Below are 19,383 nucleotides of genomic sequence, written 5' to 3'. Positions count from 1 at the left end.
AATGATTTTTACAGACACATCAGCAATTACATATGTATTGTTTGTTTTTCACAATAGTGAGTGCGTTCTATTTCTGAAAATCTTTTTATGAAAATGTCACAGCAGATTATGTTAAACAATGTATTATTTTACATTAGGACGAAGGGTTAGATGTTTATTGAACATAAGTCTATAGGTATACGTATACTCGTTCAAAAGGTTTTTATTCTCTAGTGTCAAACTGACAATTCAGTATGCCTCTATTGAGTATACAAGAATGTAAAGGAATGTATGTCTATGTGACTTAGTAAGCTTTATAGATGATTTTATCATAGCACATTTTTATGAAGTTTACACATCCGTTCTATGCTTATATAAATAAATAAAGGAGCCAAATCCTAATTCTGTTGCTCCCTAAGCGGATATGCATGTAATTTCCAACTATATATATAGTCATCTTTAGTAGCTACATCCCTTACTTCTTGCTTTATTACCGATATATAGACTTAGGTATAGATCTTTGATTCGATCTTCAAATTAGAGAGTGATCTCTAGAGAAAGCTCTTATAAGAGATTGCCTCATTTAAACCCTTTGGTGATGCAGATTTTAGTTCATGTATCCATCTGCATTCTTTTTGAAGTAAGAGTTTATTAATATCACCCCTTCTGCCCCTAAGTTTTAGTTGTTCTATGGCAAAGAAATGTATCTGATATTTCTCTTGTGGATGAACTGTGTTCATATGCTTAGCTACTGGTACATTTCTGTCCCATTTTATGTCCCCTATATGTTCAAGGACTCTTGTTCTTAATTCCCTTGAGGTTTCACCTACATAGATATATTTTACCTTTACCTTTTGGTTTAGGTTTGGTTTTATGATGTTACAGTTGGGTCACTTGGAATGATAAGATATAGAAACAATTTATGATTGTTTGTTTCTACGGAGTGATCCAATTTAAGTAAATTGTCTGTCTTTGAATATATGTTAAATAAAGTGTTAAATTTTAACTAACCTTATCTAATGTATAACATTGTTATAAAACTGCTGCCATCTAGTGCTCCTGCTAATGTATAACATTGTTATAAAACTGCTGCCATCTAGTGCTCTTGCTAATGTATAACATTATGAAACTGCTGCCATCTAGTGCTCTTGCTAATGTATAACATTGTTATAAAACTGCTGCCATCTAGTGCTCTTGCTAATGTATAGCATTAATATAAAACTGCTGCCATCTAGTGCTCTTGCTAATGTATAACATTGTTATAAAACTGCTGCCATCTAGTGCTCTTGCTAATGTATAACATTGTTATAAAACTGCTGCCATCTAGTGCTCTTGCTAATGTATAACATTATTATAAAACTGCTGCCATCTAGTGCTCTTGCTAATGTATAACATTATTATGAAACTGCTGCCATCTAGTGCTCTTGCTAATGTATAACATTGTTGCAAAACTGCAGCTATATTTTACTGCAGACACATGCACGCTCCTGAACTTACCTCCCTGCTTTTAAACAAAGGATAACATGAAAACAAAGACAATTGATAATAGAAGTAAATTGGGAAGTTGCTTAAAATTCTATGTTCTAGCATCATGGACGAAAAAATTTAGGTTTTATTGAAGCAAAGACATTAAACTGTCAGATACATCAAAATTATTAACTAAATAAAAGTAAAAAAGTACAGTTTTAAATGTTTGAAATCAATACTTTACATGTTGGAAAAATAAGGGAGAAAATGCTTTAAAGGGACAATCAAGTCAAAATTAAACTTTCATGTATCAGATAGGGCATGTAATTTTACAACTTTCCAATTTACTTTTATCATCAATTTTGCTTTGTTCTCTTGGTATTCTTAGTTGAAAGCTAAACCTAGGTAGGCTCATATGCTAATTTCTTAGCCCTTGAAGGCCGCCTCCTATCTGAATGCATTTTGACACTTTTTTACAAGTAGAGGGCATTAGTTCATGTGTATTATATAGATAACATGGACGTGTAGTTACCTAGGAGTCAGCACTGATTGGCTTAAATGCAAGTCTGTAAAAAGTACTGAAATAAGGGGGCAGTTATAAGAGGCTTACATAAAAGGGGATCACAGAGGTAAAAAGTGTATTAATATAACTGTGTTGGTTATGCAAAATTGGGGAATGAGTAATAAAGGGATTATCTATCTTTTTAAACATAAAAAATTCTGGTGTAGACTGTCCCTTTAAGAGCAGATAAATAAGGGAGCCTAGAAAACAATAAAAAGTTTTGAGCAAATAAGGTAGACCACGGGAAATAAAGGTGGGTAAACCCTACTGCCCAGCACAGCAAATCACAGTCTGTACTGTTAATGTATAGACCATTTTAGTCATGACGTTAGCGTTTCTCTGCTCTTTTGTGTTACTAAACAATGCTCTGTGAGACCTTATTAAAGTTGCTTATAGAGATCACCATACGTAGTTTTACCCCAAAATCTTGTGTTTAACGGGGTCCCAACACATCTTTCTTTTCTCTACATTCTGAAACATTTGGCAACACAGAAAAATTCACATTAGCATTGCCTGAAAGTTCTTCATTTTCTAGGCTTAAATATTTCAATAACCATATAAAAAATATCTAAATATTTAATATTTGATTAAAATTTTACATTGTTTTATTATTTATATTTTATAAGTAATGGAACACTGTGCTCCAGATTACAAGTGGGCCGCTATTGTTAGCGCAGGTCCCGCACTATGAATAGAGCACAATCTGGCAATGAAAGTGAATAGTTAAACAGAATTACCAGGTAATGGTTAATTCTGGTTAAACACATGACAGAGCTAAAAAAGATAGCGCAACTGAAGATCTGACTTAAAAGTACATAATACTCATATGCTAAATCACTTGAAACTTGATGCAGCATAACAGTAAAAAGCTGACAGGAAAATATCACCTGAGCATCTCTATGCAAAAAAGGAAGATATTTTACCTCACAATTTCCTCAACTCACCAGAATAAGTGCTGTGTAAAAAGTTATCTTTCAGCTATTACCCAGATGCTGGTAAAAAAAGAAGAAGGAAGAAATGAACAGTAGCCAATCAGCATTAGCAGTGCTGAGGTCATGATAGCATGAGTGTGCATGAGGCACGTGCCCTTGCAGGTCCTGGGACAGGCATACGGATTTGCTGCTGAAAGTCCTTTACAATGGGGTGTGAATTCTTAGGACATTTTGAGATAAAATATCTTTATTTTTTACATAGAGTTGTTCAGCTGCTATATTTTTTTGACAGCTTTTTACAGCTATTCTGCATCAATTTCAAGTGTTTCAACATTTGGGTATCATGGCCCTTTAAAGAATAAAAGTATACACAAACACATGTAAAACATATTTCTAAAAACATTTTACACTCATATATACATATTTTAAAAGTAAATCATATGTTTATTATTTAAATAAATGTGGGGATACTTTTATTTTAAAGGGATGTGGTATATGACAAGGTGTAAGACTGGAAAGGGCTTGAAAATGCATATATATATATATATATATATATATATATATATATATATATATATATATATATATATACAGGGAGTGCAGAATTATTAGGCAAGTTGTATTTTTGAGGATTAATTTTATTATTGAACAACAACCATGTTCTCAATGAACCCAAAAAACTCATTAATATCAAAGCTGAATAGTTTTGGAAGTAGTTTTTAGTTTGTTTTTAGTTATAGCTATTTTAAGGGGATATCTGTGTGTGCAGGTGACTATTACTGTGCATAATTATTAGGCAACTTAACAAAAAACAAATATATACCCATTTCAATTATTTATTTTTACCAGTGAAACCAATATAACATCTCAACATTCACAAATATACATTTCTGACATTCAAAAACAAAACAAAAACAAATCAGTGACCAATATAGCCACCTTTCTTTGCAAGGACACTCAAAAGTCTGCCATCCATGGATTCTGTCAGTGTTTTGATCTGTTCACCATCAACATTGCGTGCAGCAGCAACCACAGCCTTCCAGACACTGTTCAGAGAGGTGTACTGTTTTCCCTCCTTGTAAATCTCACATTTGATGATGGACCACAGGTTCTCAATGGGGTTCAGATCAAGTGAACAAGGAGGCCATGTCATTAGATTTTCTTCTTTTATACCCTTTCTTGCCAGCCACGCTGTGGAGTACTTGGACGCGTGTGATGGAGCATTGTCCTGCATGAAAATCATGTTTTTCTTGAAGGGGGCAGACTTCTTCCTGTACCACTGCTTGAAGAAGGTGTCTTCCAGAAACTGGCAGTAGGACTGGGAGTTGAGCTTGACTCCATCCTTAACCCGAAAAGGCCCCACAAGCTCATCTTTGATGATACCAGCCCAAACCAGTACTCCACCTCCACCTTGCTGGCGTCTGAGTCGGACTGGAGCTCTCTGCCCTTTACCAATCCAGCCACAGGCCCATCCATCTGGCCCATCAAGACTCACTCTCATTCCATCAGTCCATAAAACCTTAGAAAAATCAGTCTTGAGATATTTCTTGGCCCAGTCTTGACGTTTCAGCTTGTGTGTCTTGTTCAGTGGTGGTTGTCTTTCAGCCTTTCTTACATTGGCCATGTCTCTGAGTATTGCACACCTTGTGCTTTTGGGCACTCCAGTGATGTTGCAGCTCTGAAATATGGCCAAACTGGTGGCAAGTGGCATCTTGGCAGCTGCACGCTTGACTTTTCTCAGTTCATGGGCAGTTATTTTGCGCCTTGGTTTTTCCACACGCTTCTTGCGACCCTGTTGACTATTTTTAATGAAACGCTTGATTGTTCGATGATCACGCTTCAGAAGCTTTGCAATTTTAAGAATGCTGCATCCCTCTGCAAGATATCTCACTATTTTTGACTTTTCTGAGCCTGTCAAGTCCTTCTTTTGACCCATTTTGCCAAAGGAAAGGAAGTTGCCTAATAATTATGCACACCTGATATAGGGTGTTGATGTCATTAGACCACACCCCTTCTCATTACAGAGATGCACATCACCTAATATGCTTAATTGGTAGTAGGCTTTCGAGCCTATACAGCTTGGAGTAAGACAACATGCATAAAGAGGATGATGTGGTCAAAATACTCATTTGCCTAATAATTCTGCACTCCCTGTATAAACTATTTTGTAGAGTACCTTTGTCTTCGCACACTTTGGGTTAGCGCTCAAGCAAAAGGAAGAAAAGGTGAGCGGCACTATCCAACTGCTAGGTTTCAGTGTGCCTAAGGCTTTCTTGAGCACTAACATTACTTTCAGCTTGTAATACAAGCGCAAGAATAAGAGCGTTATTGATTTAACTTGAGAGGTTTTAGTGTTCACCATTGCTAATATTTTTTCGCTCCACTTGTAAGTCATGGAGTTGTGCTAATTTGCTTCTTAGTCATAGACTCCAGGACCACAATACTTGAATCCCAGAGTCTTTGCTAAAGGATCTTCTCCTTTAGGGCACGTTTGGGGCACCGCTAATCTGACTTTGTTAACAGACTCTGTGAAGAAGGGTCAGATTAGCCCAGCCCCCTCCCTGCGCTAAAAGAGAAGGTTCTTTAGTGCATTCTCTGGGATCCGCCCAAACAATATTCCTATTAGTGCGGCCCTGGACTTCTATAAATAAGAAGCGTATTAATGCGGCTCCCCCAGCCTGCTATAGGTAAGTATAACTGACACCAGCAGCAAATGTAAATGTTAACGACTATTCAGTGTTAAGTTTCTTTTAAACAAACCGAATACCAAAGAGTGCAGCATATTTGTTACAAACGATTCATCCGAAACAAATTAATCAGTACTGCACGTCTCATTTGAATTTAAAGGACCAGTAAATGCAGTAAATTTGCCTAAACAACACATGCATTATAAAAAAACAAAGCAATAGCACTAAGGGGAATATTTATCAAGCTCCGTTTTGCCTTCAGACTCACCAGAAACACAAGTTATGAAGCAGTGGTCTAAAGACTGCTGCTTTATAACCTGTCCGCCTGCTCTGAGGCGGTGGACAGACATCACTGGAAATCAACCCGATTCAATACGATTGGCTGCAAATTTGCAGGGGGCGGCATTGCACCACCAATTCACAAGAACTGCTGGTGCAATGATAAATGCAGACTGCATATGCTGTCGGCATTAGTCGATGTGCAGCGGACATGATCTGCAATATCGGATCATGTCCAATCACACTTTCTTAAATAGGCCCCTAAGAGGTAGATTTATCATATGTCGGATATGTAGCGGATCATGTCCACCCGACATCGCTAAATGCCGACAGCATACGCTGTCTGCATTTAACATTGCACAAGCATTTCTGGTGAAATTATTGTGCAATGCCGCCCCCTGCACATTTGCAGCCAATTGGCCGCTAGCAGGGGGTGTCAATCATCCCAATCGTATCTGATCGGGATGATTGCTGTCCGCCACCTCAGAGGGGGTGGATGAGTTAAGAAACAGCGGTCTTACGACCGCTGCATCTTAAGTTTCAGGCGGACCGGAAACTTCGGGGGTAGATAGCAGCATCCGCTGCTCGATAAATCTGCCCCTTAGTCTGAATTTCAAATGAGTAGTAGATTTTTTCCTAACAAATTTCAAGGTTATGTTTATTTGCACTCCTCCTGTACCATGTGATAGCCATCAGCCAATCACAAATGCATATACCTATATTCTGTGAACTCTTGCACATGCTCAGTAGGAGTTGGTCACTCAAAAAATGTAAATTTAAAAAACTGTGAACATTTTGTTAATGGAAGTAAATTGGAAAGTTGTTTAAAATTGCATGCTGTATCTGAATTATGAAAGTTTAATTTTGACTTGAGTGTCCCTTTAAAATTGTATTTTTTTTATTAAAAATGGCAGTGATTTGCTGTTTCAGAATAATCAGAAGTGAGCTTCTGTACTGATGAATGCAATACATGCATATCCTGTGATAATACTAAGGACTCTAGTTATCAAGCTCCGGATGGAGCTTGACGGCCCTGTTTCTGGCGAGTCTTCAGACTCGCCAGAAACAGCAGTTATGAAGCAGCGGTCAGCAGCTCTGAGCAGGCGGACAGACATCGCCGGAAATAAACCTGATCGAGTACGATCGGGTTGATTGACACCCCCCTGCTGGCGGCATATTGGCCGCGAGTCTGCAGGGGGCAGCGTTGCACCAGCAGCTCTTGTCAGCTGCTGGTGCAATGCTGAATACGGCGAACGTATTGCTCGGCGTATTCAGCGAGGTCTGTCGGACCTGATCCGCACTGTCGGATCAGGTTCGACAGACCTTAACCCTTTAAGGACACAGCTTTCAGTTTGCTCAATTGTTTTATGACGGAAAAATTCCGTCATATGTCCTTAAGAGGTTAATAACTAGAGGCCTAAGTATGCAAGATGCACTCTATCATTTCCTAGTAAGTAATACAAACATACAGGAAAAGAATACAGAATAAATAATGAGTGTGCACTGCATTCTATATTTTTTTTTACTCTTTACAATATACCTTAAACTTGTGATATATTAAGTGAGGGTAGTTTTTATTTCTAGTTTTGTTTAAAATGCATTGGTTCTTGTGAATATACTTAATGCGTGTGTAGCAAATTGCTTGTGTGTTGAGTTGAAATATATTAATGGTGATGATTATTCTATTTTATTTAGCCATTAATCTAAAAATGACCAATATGTGTTGCTCCCAAGTTTAGCAATGGAAATCACGGATCCAGATGACTTGCCAAGAAGCTCTATTCTAGCACAGCTTGATATGTTTATGAACTTCACCACGTTTTTGTCCTCCAGTATTGTAAACATGAAATCCTATGGGTTGTTTTTCCTCCTTCATTGAAATGCCTGAAATGCTGTGATGAATAATTCTCCCAATGAAGCTGACTAGGAGTTCAAGAAAGAAAGATTTAACCGCCGAGAAGGATTTTTTTTACCACCCTGGCATAAAACCTCCCGTCGCAGCTGTGTTTGTGTTGGAAATAGGAAATGGGTGTCTTCCTGGGAGTTCTGAGTTCTTCTGTTTTTATATTTTATCTTCTAATTAGCCAGGAGGAGAAATGTCCATATGTTACAAAAGCAATAGTACGAAAAATAATAAATGTACAGTCACTTTGGTTAGTGTAATTAAGATTCTGAAAAATAAAAATGCAATAACATTATACGCCTGTGAAGTATTTTTTAACACATTTTATTTTGTTCAGCATTTTGTTTTTTGCAGAATTCTCAGTAACCATAAAGTAAATCTTTATATATTTTGTGTTCTCGTGTGTAGTACGATACTAAAAATTACATTTAAAAAAAAAAAAACATCCACTTAAAGGGGGAATCCATTGAAGAGCAGAAATTTACGTGTCCTGGTATTTAATCATTTCCTTTTTTTTAGGCTTCTTACTAGTCAGATGTTCTTCACTGACATATTTTGCAAAGGCGCCAATACACCGAAAAGAAAGTGGGTTATGGGAGGCACAGAAATAGGATACTGCTCTGTGGTTAATCTATAAAACAAAAATACTAGGACTAAAGAAAGTGTCAGAAATACAAACAGGTGTTGGTTAAACGGATGACTCAATTTAGTTCTTAAAGGGATAGTAAATACTTTAAGATTCTAAAATAATAGGTGTAGTTATCCATAGGAAACAAACTATGCAATATCATTTTATTATTTATTTTGCCCCTATTCATATCATTTAGTTCTGAAAATTGTGTTTTTTCAAATTCTTAGAACTAAAAATATACAAAGCAGATTTATCGAGGCTAAACCTGCTACATATCTTTACCTACGTGACTTTATCAGATTAGAGCTGTAAAAACAGTGTGATTTATACTAACATAATGACTATGACTAGCCTTGTCACTAGCAAACTCAAGCCCAGAAGAAAGCAAGTGGTGCGTGGAGTTTGGGTATTGAAAAACAATTACAGCAAATAAAGTGTTATTAGAAAGTAAATGGGACTTGGATGTTATGTTATTCTTTAGCAAGACAACAGAAATGTATTGTTATTAAATGATGTTTACCTAACTTGCTTTGTTGTCTTGATATCCTTTGCGGAAATGCATAACTCGGTAGACCCAGGAGCAGCTATGCTTCTGATTGGTGAATACACCTATATGCTTCTTGTAATTGGATGTGTGTCAGCTAGCTCCCAGTAGTGCCTTGTGACTTCTTAAAAAAGGATAGCAAGAGAATAAAGCAAATTTGATAATATAAGTAAATTAGAAAGTTTACAATTGTATGTTCTGTCTGAATCATGAAATAACATTTTTGGGTTTCATGTACCATTAAGAAATGTTTTAATTTGCTCCTTTTATCAAACGTACTTGGTTCTCCTGGCATTCTTTGTTGAAAAGCACAATTGAGCATGCTCAGGAGCAGCAATGCTCTACTGTGAGCTAGCTGGTGATAAGTGGCTACACACATATGTCTCTTGTCATTGGCTCACCAGATATTTTCTGGTTGGTCACTGTAGTGTATTGATTCATTGCAGGTGTTAGGGACTAATCATAAATTATTATTTAATTATTTTTTTTTAAAAAAAAACTTTCCAAATTACTTACATTATCAATTTGTGGTCAGTCTTTTTTATATATACACTGCTTGAGACACCTACTGAGCATGTGTATAGGTATATGGGTCTGTAATTGGCTGATGGGTGTCACATGATCCAGTGGGCAGGGAAACAGAAGAAATCATTGAAGAAATCTACTGATAATCTGAAATTGCCCTTGTTAATTATACAATTCTACTGCATTTAGTGGTGCTTTAGATGATTTAATAAGATTATCTAAGGGGTTGTGATCAAACCCATAGTTATAAGCAAGCACCAGTGCAATAATACAATGTGCTAACTCCTTAGAGCATTTTCCTTTTTGCAATATTGCGCCCCTTTAAAGGGACATTAAACACTAAATACATGCTGGATAGAATGATGCATTTAAAGAAAAGTTTATTTAGAGAGTAACTTAGGTTACCTTCTCTGCTGTGGTCAATAAGGGACAGTTATAAATAGGTCAATAGAGTGTGCAGCCAATAGCCCCTATTTAACAAAGGTCTGTCGGACCTGATCCGACAGTGCAGATCAGGTCCGACAAACCTCGCTGAATGCGGAGAGCAATACGCTCTCCATATTCAACATTGCACCAGCAGCTCTTGTGAGCTGCTGGTGCAACGTCGCCCCCTGCAGATTCAGGGAGGTGTCAATCAACCCGATCGTACTCGATCGGGTTGAATTGCGTCGATGTCTGCCCGTCTGCTCAGGGCAGGTGGACAGTTTATGGAGCAGCAGTCTTTAAACCGCTGCTTCATAACTGGTGTTTCTGACGAGCCTGCAGGCTCACCAGAAACAGGGGCCCCATCTCCATCCGGAGCTTGATAAATGGGCCCCAATGACTGTGTTCAGAATAACAGTGCCCTGCACTTCCATTTCTAACTGGAACTGAAAAGCTCACAATTTCAGGAAAAGGGGACAAAATAAGTAATGAAGGTAAATTGCAGAGGTTTTTTTATATATATGATTTATCATTTTATATTACCATCTCAAAGAGTTTAATGTCCCATTAAAGGGACAGTCTAGGCCAAAATAAGCTTTCATGATTCAGATAGAGCATGTAATTTTAAACAATTTTCCAATTTACTTTTATCACCAATTTTGCTTTATTCTTTTGGTATTCTTAGTTGAAAGCTTAACCTAGGAGATTCATATGCTAATTTCTTAGACCTTGAAGGCCACCTCTTTTCAGAATGCATTTTAACAGTTTTTCACCACTAGAGGGTGTTAGTCATGTATTTCATATAGATAACACTGTGCTTGTGCACGTGAAGTAATCTGGGAGCAGGCACTGATTGGCTAGACTGCAAGTCTGTCAAAAGAACTGAAATAAAGGGGCAGTTTGCAGAGGCTTAGATACAAGATAATCACAGAGGTTAAAATTATATTAATATAACTGTGTTTGTTATGCAAAACTGGGGAATGGTTAATAAATGTATTATCTATCTTTTAATACAATGAAAATTCTGGTGTAGACTGTCCCTTTAAGTCTACATTATCAGGGTACATGGTAGAAGAGCAAAATGTGTGAAGTAAGACTTGGGTTTTCTCTGTGACTGAAACCCTAAGGTGAAAAATTGTGTTTTTTGAAACCCTGTCCTGGCTTTGTAATCTTTTTTTCAATAAAATTTAGTCATTATGCCAGAATTACTTTAGAAACATTCAGGCAGATGATGCAAAAGATTTTAATCCGCCTCAGCAGAGCTGATATTGGAATGAAAAGAAAAAAAAAAAAGAACACAAGATTTATTACAAGCACATCAATTGGAGTTTTGGTAATTTGTAGAAATTCAATTATTTAAACTAGAATATTTATCCAAATGCAAATAAAGTAATTTATTTTAATTACCGATTTTCCAAGAGATATGCGCTCTATCTCTGTCTGATCAGAAGACATGTTTCTGTTTAAATGTATATAAGTCAGTCTGGGTCATAGTAATTATTTTATCTCTTGTTAAAAAAAAAAAAATAACCCAGCTTTCCAGAAAGTCTTAACATTTTCTGCAAGTTTTTAATTTGTATATGATCAAATAAAATGTTAATTTGCATAGTAAATGCTACTGTAGAAGTCACATGTGTATATTGCTGCTGCTAATCGCTATTTTTATTTAATTTTACCGTTATAAAACAGCCAGAGACTGTACACTGATATCTCAGTGCAAACACGTGACAGGACTGATATTTTAACCCAATGATTGCTAAAGAGATTTTGAATGCATTCTCAAAACACTTTATATATGTTTGTTTGCTTTTTTTGAACTAGATAAATAAGATGTGGGAAGTTTATCCTCGCAAGCCTTTGGGCTCGATTTATTTAGCCCTTCTCCTCTCTTTGACTGCAAGTTCTCACAAGAGAACCTGTAGTCAGGATTTATCAAGCAGCGGTCAAGAGAACCCTCTTCTCCACCTTTTTCAATCTCCCCAGTCTCGTCCAACCGGGGAGATTGACAGCTCCTGCCCGAGTGTGATTGGCTGTGCGCAGACAGGGGTCGGGGTTGCACATGACCGCAAATTAGCGCTCGTGTGCATTGTTAAATTAGGACAGCGGATTGCTGCCCACCAGAGGAGAGCTGGGGCGAATATGTATGCCCCTGTCCGCCCTTGATTGATAAATCAAGCCAGTTGTGTTTAAACAGCTGCTGCAATGTCAACTATACCGTATGGTGACAAAAGCATAGTTCCCCACTGTCATTTTTTCCCCTTTGTGGTCAGAATGTTGTTTGTGGCAATACCGCAACTGGTTAGTGTTAGGGCTATGGATATGTTTTTGGCTAGGATTAACACGTTGACTGTCAGACGGGACCAGTAAAGAGGTTAATTGGGCTTTTCACCTCTGTTTTTTTTATTCTATATTTACATTCATATAGTATACATATATTTAATAGGGAGGAAATTATCCCTTCTGTGCATGAGGGGCTGGTGCTGCTTTGTCCCCTTTATTGATACCTCTCAATCTTTTAGCCGGAACCCCTTAATTTTCACCTTCCATGTGCTGGAGGTGAGAGAGTTGGTGAAAATTGTCTCTCATCCTTTTCTGCCAGCCGATGCCCCATGACTACCCAACTCAGCAAACCCAACCCAACCTGCAAAACACACATGAACCTGCCTCTGCTCACCATTTAGCTATTTATAACATGTATAACATTGAGATTTCTCTCATTTTCAAGTTTGTCCTGGGATATGCCAGCAATATATTACATATTGTACAAATGACCCCACCCATGGAGTCTCCCACAGTCTCCTGGCCATGTGCAAGGAGATTTGCAGGTTACGAGCCCCCCCCCCCCAAAACCCCCCCATAAAACTGACTCCTATAACTGCCTCAATATGACTCCTATATTGCCTTCCATATTATATTATTGGAAGGCACACAGTTATACATAGCAGATATCTGATCTTTAGGAACTACATAGATCTTAATTTATCGATCCTTGGTGGACAGGGACATGCATATTCACCCCCGTCCACATGAGCTCTCTTCTGGTGGGCAACAATACGCTGTGTGCAACCCCTGCCCACTCACAGCCAATCATGCGCAGGCAGGAGCTGTCAATCTCCCTGGTCAGATGAGACCAGGGAGATTGACAGCTCCTGTCTGCGCATGGAGGTGGAGAACAGGATAGGGATGCCACTGCTTGATAAATCCTGACTACAGTCAAAGGGAGGAGAAGGGCTTGATAAATCGAGCCCGTAAAGTCTATTTGTACTTGCACCTTTTTAAACTTGATGTGCCATTATGGTTGATGCAATTAAAGGTCAAGTAGTCGCAAAGGGATATTTTCATGTGAGTAACAGTAGCACAGTCTTTATTTGAAATGAAAATAAATTTGTACGCTAAATATATCTAGACTAAAGCAGATCATTATCCACCAGAGTTCCATCAGAGAACAGGTACAGTCGTCTTACTCTCAAAATGCCAAGTTCTTAATACTTCTGCATCTCGTTGACGGCGTCTGTATTATCTCCTCTCTTACTGATCCTCTCTTACTTTTTAAACAGTTTTGAACAAAATTGGTACTACTCAACTTTCATGTTTGTTTTACTTTAATATTCAACGCGTTTTGTCCATGAATTGTGCTTTTTTTTTGTCCTTTGGTTCTACTCAACTTTCATGTTAGTTTTACTTTAATATTCAACACGTTTTGTCCATGAACTGTGCTTTTTTTTCTTCCTTTTTAGAAATACAAAGTAGTTATTTTCAGATATGTATTTTCATTTCCCACGACAGCTGGTATAGAACTTGTACATAAAAGCGAAAGCACACAATGGCGCATTTTGTGTTACCTATTTCAGAATTTTTGAGATGTGGTTGTATTGACTTTCTTCCCCTCCAACTGAAAGCTTTGTGATAAAAGCAGTTTCCCAAAGAAAACAAATAAAAAGCATGTGATTTTCTTTATTTCTCTCTAAGAATTGCATTTCATATATATTTAACAAATAAATGCCTCCAGATAAATAAAAAAACAATCAGAATGTACTTTAAACCAAAATTGGGTGTTCTGCAGAAATATATTGAACTCTGCTTTGCAGTATGTGATTTGGCTCTGAGTACAATTTCATCTGTGAGCTTAACTTGTTTTTCCTGCATCTCAGTTTCTGACGCATTGGGAACAAAGCAGGAGTGATGGTCTGGATTACGATGAATGGGAATGCACCCTGGGAAACCGTAATAAAATTAAATCATATCAAAAAAAGCATAATAGAAAACTATTGATATAGATGTATAATACGTAGGCACATATGAGGATCACATATAGGTGGCCTATCGTATGTAAATTAGGACAAGGAAACACATTTTTTTTCTTTCAGATTTTGGATATAAGATCCATTTATTGAGCTCTTGTGGTGCAAGTTCACACAAGCGAGCCTGCAGCCAATTAAAGGGACATAAAAACCACACATTTTTCTTTTATTCTTTAGATAGAGCATACATTTCTAAACATCTTTCCAATTTACCAGAGTACCCATTTAATTTACTTCTATTATCAATTTTGCTTATTTTTCTTGGTATTCTATGTTGAAGGTGTAGCAATGCACTACTGGGAGCTAGCTGAACTCATTGGTAAGCCAATTGCAAGAGACATATATGTGCAGCAACTAATCAGAAGCTCCCAGGTCCTGAGCCTACCTATGTGTGCTTTTCAACAAAGGATACCAAGAAAACTAAGCACATTTTCTAATAGAACTAAATTGTAAAGATGCTTAAAAAATGTATGCTCTATCTGAATCATGACCCTTTAATGGTTTTTATTGTAGCCCTTATGTAGGGGAGAGATGGCTCTTTAATTTTCACTTTAAACATTGTGCACAGTGTTGCTACAACTTATTTCATTTACACTTCCATGTCCCTTTAGTAGAGTGGTGTTCATTTTATTGTTGATAAGGAAAATGCATATTTGAATAAAGAGTTCCATTTTAATAACCATAGCGCTTTATTCATTGAGTTGTACTAGTTGCTAGTGCTTCAGTTTAGTATCAGGATGCTGTGCTCAGCTCTGAGACACATCTGTTATTCTCTGCAAGATTCTGTATGGGATGTTTCATTCCCAGCTCTAATAAACTCTTTGGAAACACCACTCTTCAATAATGGTCTCCTTGGGAGCTAAAAGCATTGTATGTCATCAGAAGACATGTAATCACAGACAGTTTGCTTCCAAGGCACTGAGCTCCCTTGCTGTTCCTCTAGAGTACTATGCAAAGGGGAAAGAAATCAAACTCATTATATCCTCCAGGATTCTGCTTTATAAAGTGCACGTGTAGGAAATTGCCGGGGACCACCTGACGACACAGGTAACTTCACAGCCCCAAACACAATACATTAACTAAGACCTGTCTTATAACTGCAATTACTGAAGCCCAGCACGCAGCAAGGATGTGAAATATAGCTGTCCATTCTCAGTACGGATCATTCCATTGATATTTTTACATATTACTGCAGCTCTTATCCATTATACAGCTAGATTTGTCCATACAGATATGCAATGTAGGGCACAAATATTACCACAAAGGCAATTTAATCAATTGTACGTCTAATCAGGTCTAAAATAGAGTGTCAGGAGGGGGGGGGGGAGGAATGTCCCATGGAATTTTACCCCTTATACCTAAGCATAAGTACCCACGTAATTCACCCATTCAGTGGTGTATTTAGTTATTGTGCTGCCCTAGGCACTGATAAATCTGCTGCCCCTAAAACCACCCACCTCCAACAGGGCAAAGGCTGTGGTGGTACCTTGCCATTTTAACAGTGACCTTTCTGACTGTTTATAGTCAGCAGAAGCTGAGCTAGCGGCCACATAGGAACAGGAGTTGCTTTTGTGTGACAGTGAATCATCCTACCCTAATGGTTAGATTGCATCAGAGGATATGCACTTGTGCAGGTTTGCCCCAATAGTACCCCCCTGTAGTGACACCACTAGACATGTGCATGCTCCTGAGACAAACTACCTTCTTTTCAGCAAAAGATACAAAGAGAACAAATTAAATTAGATAAGAAAAGTAAATTTGAACTTTTTAAGGTTTAAGGAGTAGATTTAACAAATGCCGGGTGGACATGATTCACTGTAGCAAGTCATGTCCTCCCGACATCCCTAAATGCCGACAGTGTACATTGCACAAGCATTTCTTGTGAAATGCTTGTGCAATGCTGCCCCCTGCATATTCACGGCCAATCGACCGCTAGCAGGGGGTGTCAATCATCCTGATCGTATTGGATCGGGATGATTGCAGTCCGCCTCCTAAAAGGTTGTGGACAAGTTAAGGAGCAGTAGTCTTATGACCGCTGCTTCTTAAAAGGGACATGAAACCCAATTTTTTTTTCTTTCATGATTTAGAAAGACCATGCATTTTCAAACAACTTTCTAATTTACTTCAAGTATCTAATTTGTTTCATTCTCGTTATATCCTTTGCTGAAAAGCATATATAGATAGGCTCAGTAGCTGGTGATTGGTCGCTGCACATAGATGCCTCGTGTGATTGGCTGACCCATGTACATTGCTATTTCTTCAACAAAGGATATCTAAAGAATGAAGCAAATTTGATAATAGAAGTAAACTGAAATGTTGTTTAAAATTGTATTGTCTACCTAAATCATGATAGAAAAAAATGTTAGTGCCCCTTTAACTTATGTTTCTGGTGGACCTGAAACTTTGGGGGTAGAAAGCAGCATCCACTGCTTCTTAAATCTACCCCCTTGTGTTTACTCTATCTGTATCATAAAAGAAAAAATGTCCCTTTAAGTTTAGTGTCCCTTTAAATAAAGAAGCCATTGAGTTATTTTAAAACTTTTAAGCAAGCTTATCAATGTGCAAGACTCTGGGGCCCATTTTATCAAGCTCCTCAGACTCGCCAGAAACACAAGTTATGGAGCGGCGGTCTAAAGACCGCTGCTCCATAACCCTGTCCACCTGCTCTGATGAGGCGGACAGGAATCGCCAGAAATCAACCCAATCGAGTACGATCGGGTTAATTGACTCCCCCTGAGTCTGCAGGGGGCGGCGTTGCACCAGCAGCTCACAAGAGCTGCTGGTGCAATGCTGAATACGGAGAGCGTATTGCTCTCCGCATTCAGCGATGTCTGTCGTACCTGTTCCGCACTGTCGGATCAGGTCCGACAGACATATGATAAATAGGCCACTCTGAGAGGGGGGGGGGGAGTTGCTTACATGAATAAAAAGAATAAAGTCCCTCCTTAATTTAACATATTTATAATATTAAGTTCATTAAAAGGATATGAAACAGCCTGTTTTATTGCTGTAATAACAAAAGGGCTAAGTAGTGGTTTAGAAACCATTGCAATATGTATTATCATTTAAAAAAAAATATTTTAACTTTTATTTCTTTTATTTTCTACTGCAGTGTCTATTACTTCCTGTCACAGCCCAACAAGAGGGAAGGGGTCTCTACAGGAAAGCATATCTACACTGATGTCATAAATCTTGTAGAGTAACATGAGCTGGTTTACTATTCAGGGAAAGCTAAAGAAACTGGAATATATTTATGTTTTTACTTTTATTTAAAGGGAAAGTCACGTCAATATAAAACTTTCATGATTCAAATAGGGCATGCAATTTTAAACAACTTTCCAATTGACTTTTATAATCAAATTTGATGTGTTCTCTTGGTATTCTTTATTAAAAGCTAAACCTAGCTAGGTTGATTTTGAAACCTTTTATTTCAAAACATTTTGACAGTTATTCAAAGTTAGACCATGCTAGTTCATGTGTGTCATATAGATAAACATTGTGCTCACATCTGTGGAGTTATTTATGAGGCAGCACTGAGTGGATAAAATGCAAGTCTGTCAAAAGAAATGAGATAAGGGAGCAGTCTGCAGAGGCTGAGATACAAGATAATAATAGAAGTAAAAATTATATCAAAATAACATTGTTGGTTATGCAAAACTGGGGATTGGGTAAAAAAGGGATTATTTATCTTTTTTAAACAATAACAAATTTTAAGTAGACTGTCTCTTTAACATATATATTTATATATATATATATATATATATATATATATATATAAATATATATATATATACTTTTACTAACTAGAGAACCACTATTTTATACCCCTTTAGGTAACTGCATCAAGCATTGTAGGTATAACACCAGTTAGTAGCTGTTTGCTGGTTTAAGACAGCAGGCTGCCAATGGTGTCTTCTAGAGCCTATGGACAATGTTATAAAGTTAACAAAAGCATTTTAGGGCATTTCACCTTGAGGGGGAGAATGTTGTCTGACATTAGATATAAATCAGAGGCTGTTGACTGATTAGATGTGCTCAATGTGTCATAGGGCAGAGTAGGACCTGCAGTACAGTGCCCTTGTTAGTACATAGCCCAGAATATATAAATGCATGGGTATTCTTTGGTGACACTGTTCATCTGACAGCTTTGTGATCTTGACCTAGATACACTGTAGCAGTCTGCTGGGTGTACATATTTATAGTTGAAAGTTAATTGCCTATACTGACACTTTTGATCCCATAAATTATTCACAGGATATCTTGCACTGCAGGTCTAAATATTAAAGCCTTAATATAAGACCAGAAAACCACAATGGGGCCTATTTAATAAAGTGTGATAATGTATTTTATAGTAATACATCTTGCTGTGATACTGTGGATCTCAAAGGATGGAGGGAGAGAGGAACATCAATTTCAGGAAAAGTTATAATTAAATCGTCTTTTAAACTGGTCCTGGACTCTGAGCTGCCCCAAGGGTTGTTTGCTGGGTTACTCTAATGGGTAGAAGTGAGAGAGAGACCAGTGAAAAAAATACAAAAATATGATGAACAAAGATATATATAGGCAGAAGGGTAACAGAGAAATTTGAAAAGGAAACAGAGATTTGAGGAAGAGGAGAAATGTGAAAATAGAGAGTCAAGTGAATAGAGGATAGAGAAAAGGGATGATAAGAGGAAATCAGGGAAGAGGCAAGATAGGAAGATGGAAAGCAGAAGAGATAAGAAAATAGAATGGATGAGTTATTAGATGGGCAGATAAAGATATGGCAGGCTCCTTTCAAGAGGTGACTTCATCAGCCTTTCTAGGTATTCTGGTTAATACTACATTGCCCTATGAACCAATTGTGGGGTAGACATGATGGGTTGGGTCATTGGATCACCCATGATGGGTGAGGAAGACATGATGGGCTGGGTCATGATGGGTGGGGTAGACATGATGGGCTGGGTCATTGGATCACAGTAATATGTTGTTCGGCTGCCCTACTGGCTGGAGTATTGATTAATAAGTCTAACAAAAAGCACCATAATAGGTATGTTCAGTATATTTGAAAACAATTCTACAATCAGTTGGACAAGAGCAGGGCTGCTCAATCATCACAAATGAATCAGTCTGGCATCATTTAAATCCAACATCTCTAAGGTGGCAGATAA

General features: G+C 37.6%; 1 protein-coding gene across 2 annotated transcripts in view; it reads left to right on the top strand.

The window, feature by feature from the left end:
• Window positions 1-19,383, top strand: part of LSAMP (limbic system associated membrane protein) — a 1,151,692-nt gene that overhangs the window by 193,101 nt on the left and 939,208 nt on the right. The gene's annotated exons all lie outside the window — the stretch shown is intronic.

Source organism: Bombina bombina, chromosome 3 (assembly GCF_027579735.1).
Source record: "Bombina bombina isolate aBomBom1 chromosome 3, aBomBom1.pri, whole genome shotgun sequence".
Classification (NCBI taxonomy): domain Eukaryota; kingdom Metazoa; phylum Chordata; class Amphibia; order Anura; family Bombinatoridae; genus Bombina; species Bombina bombina.
The sequence above is the reverse complement of the archived record's forward strand: the minus strand, read 5'-3'. Positions and strand labels throughout refer to the sequence as shown.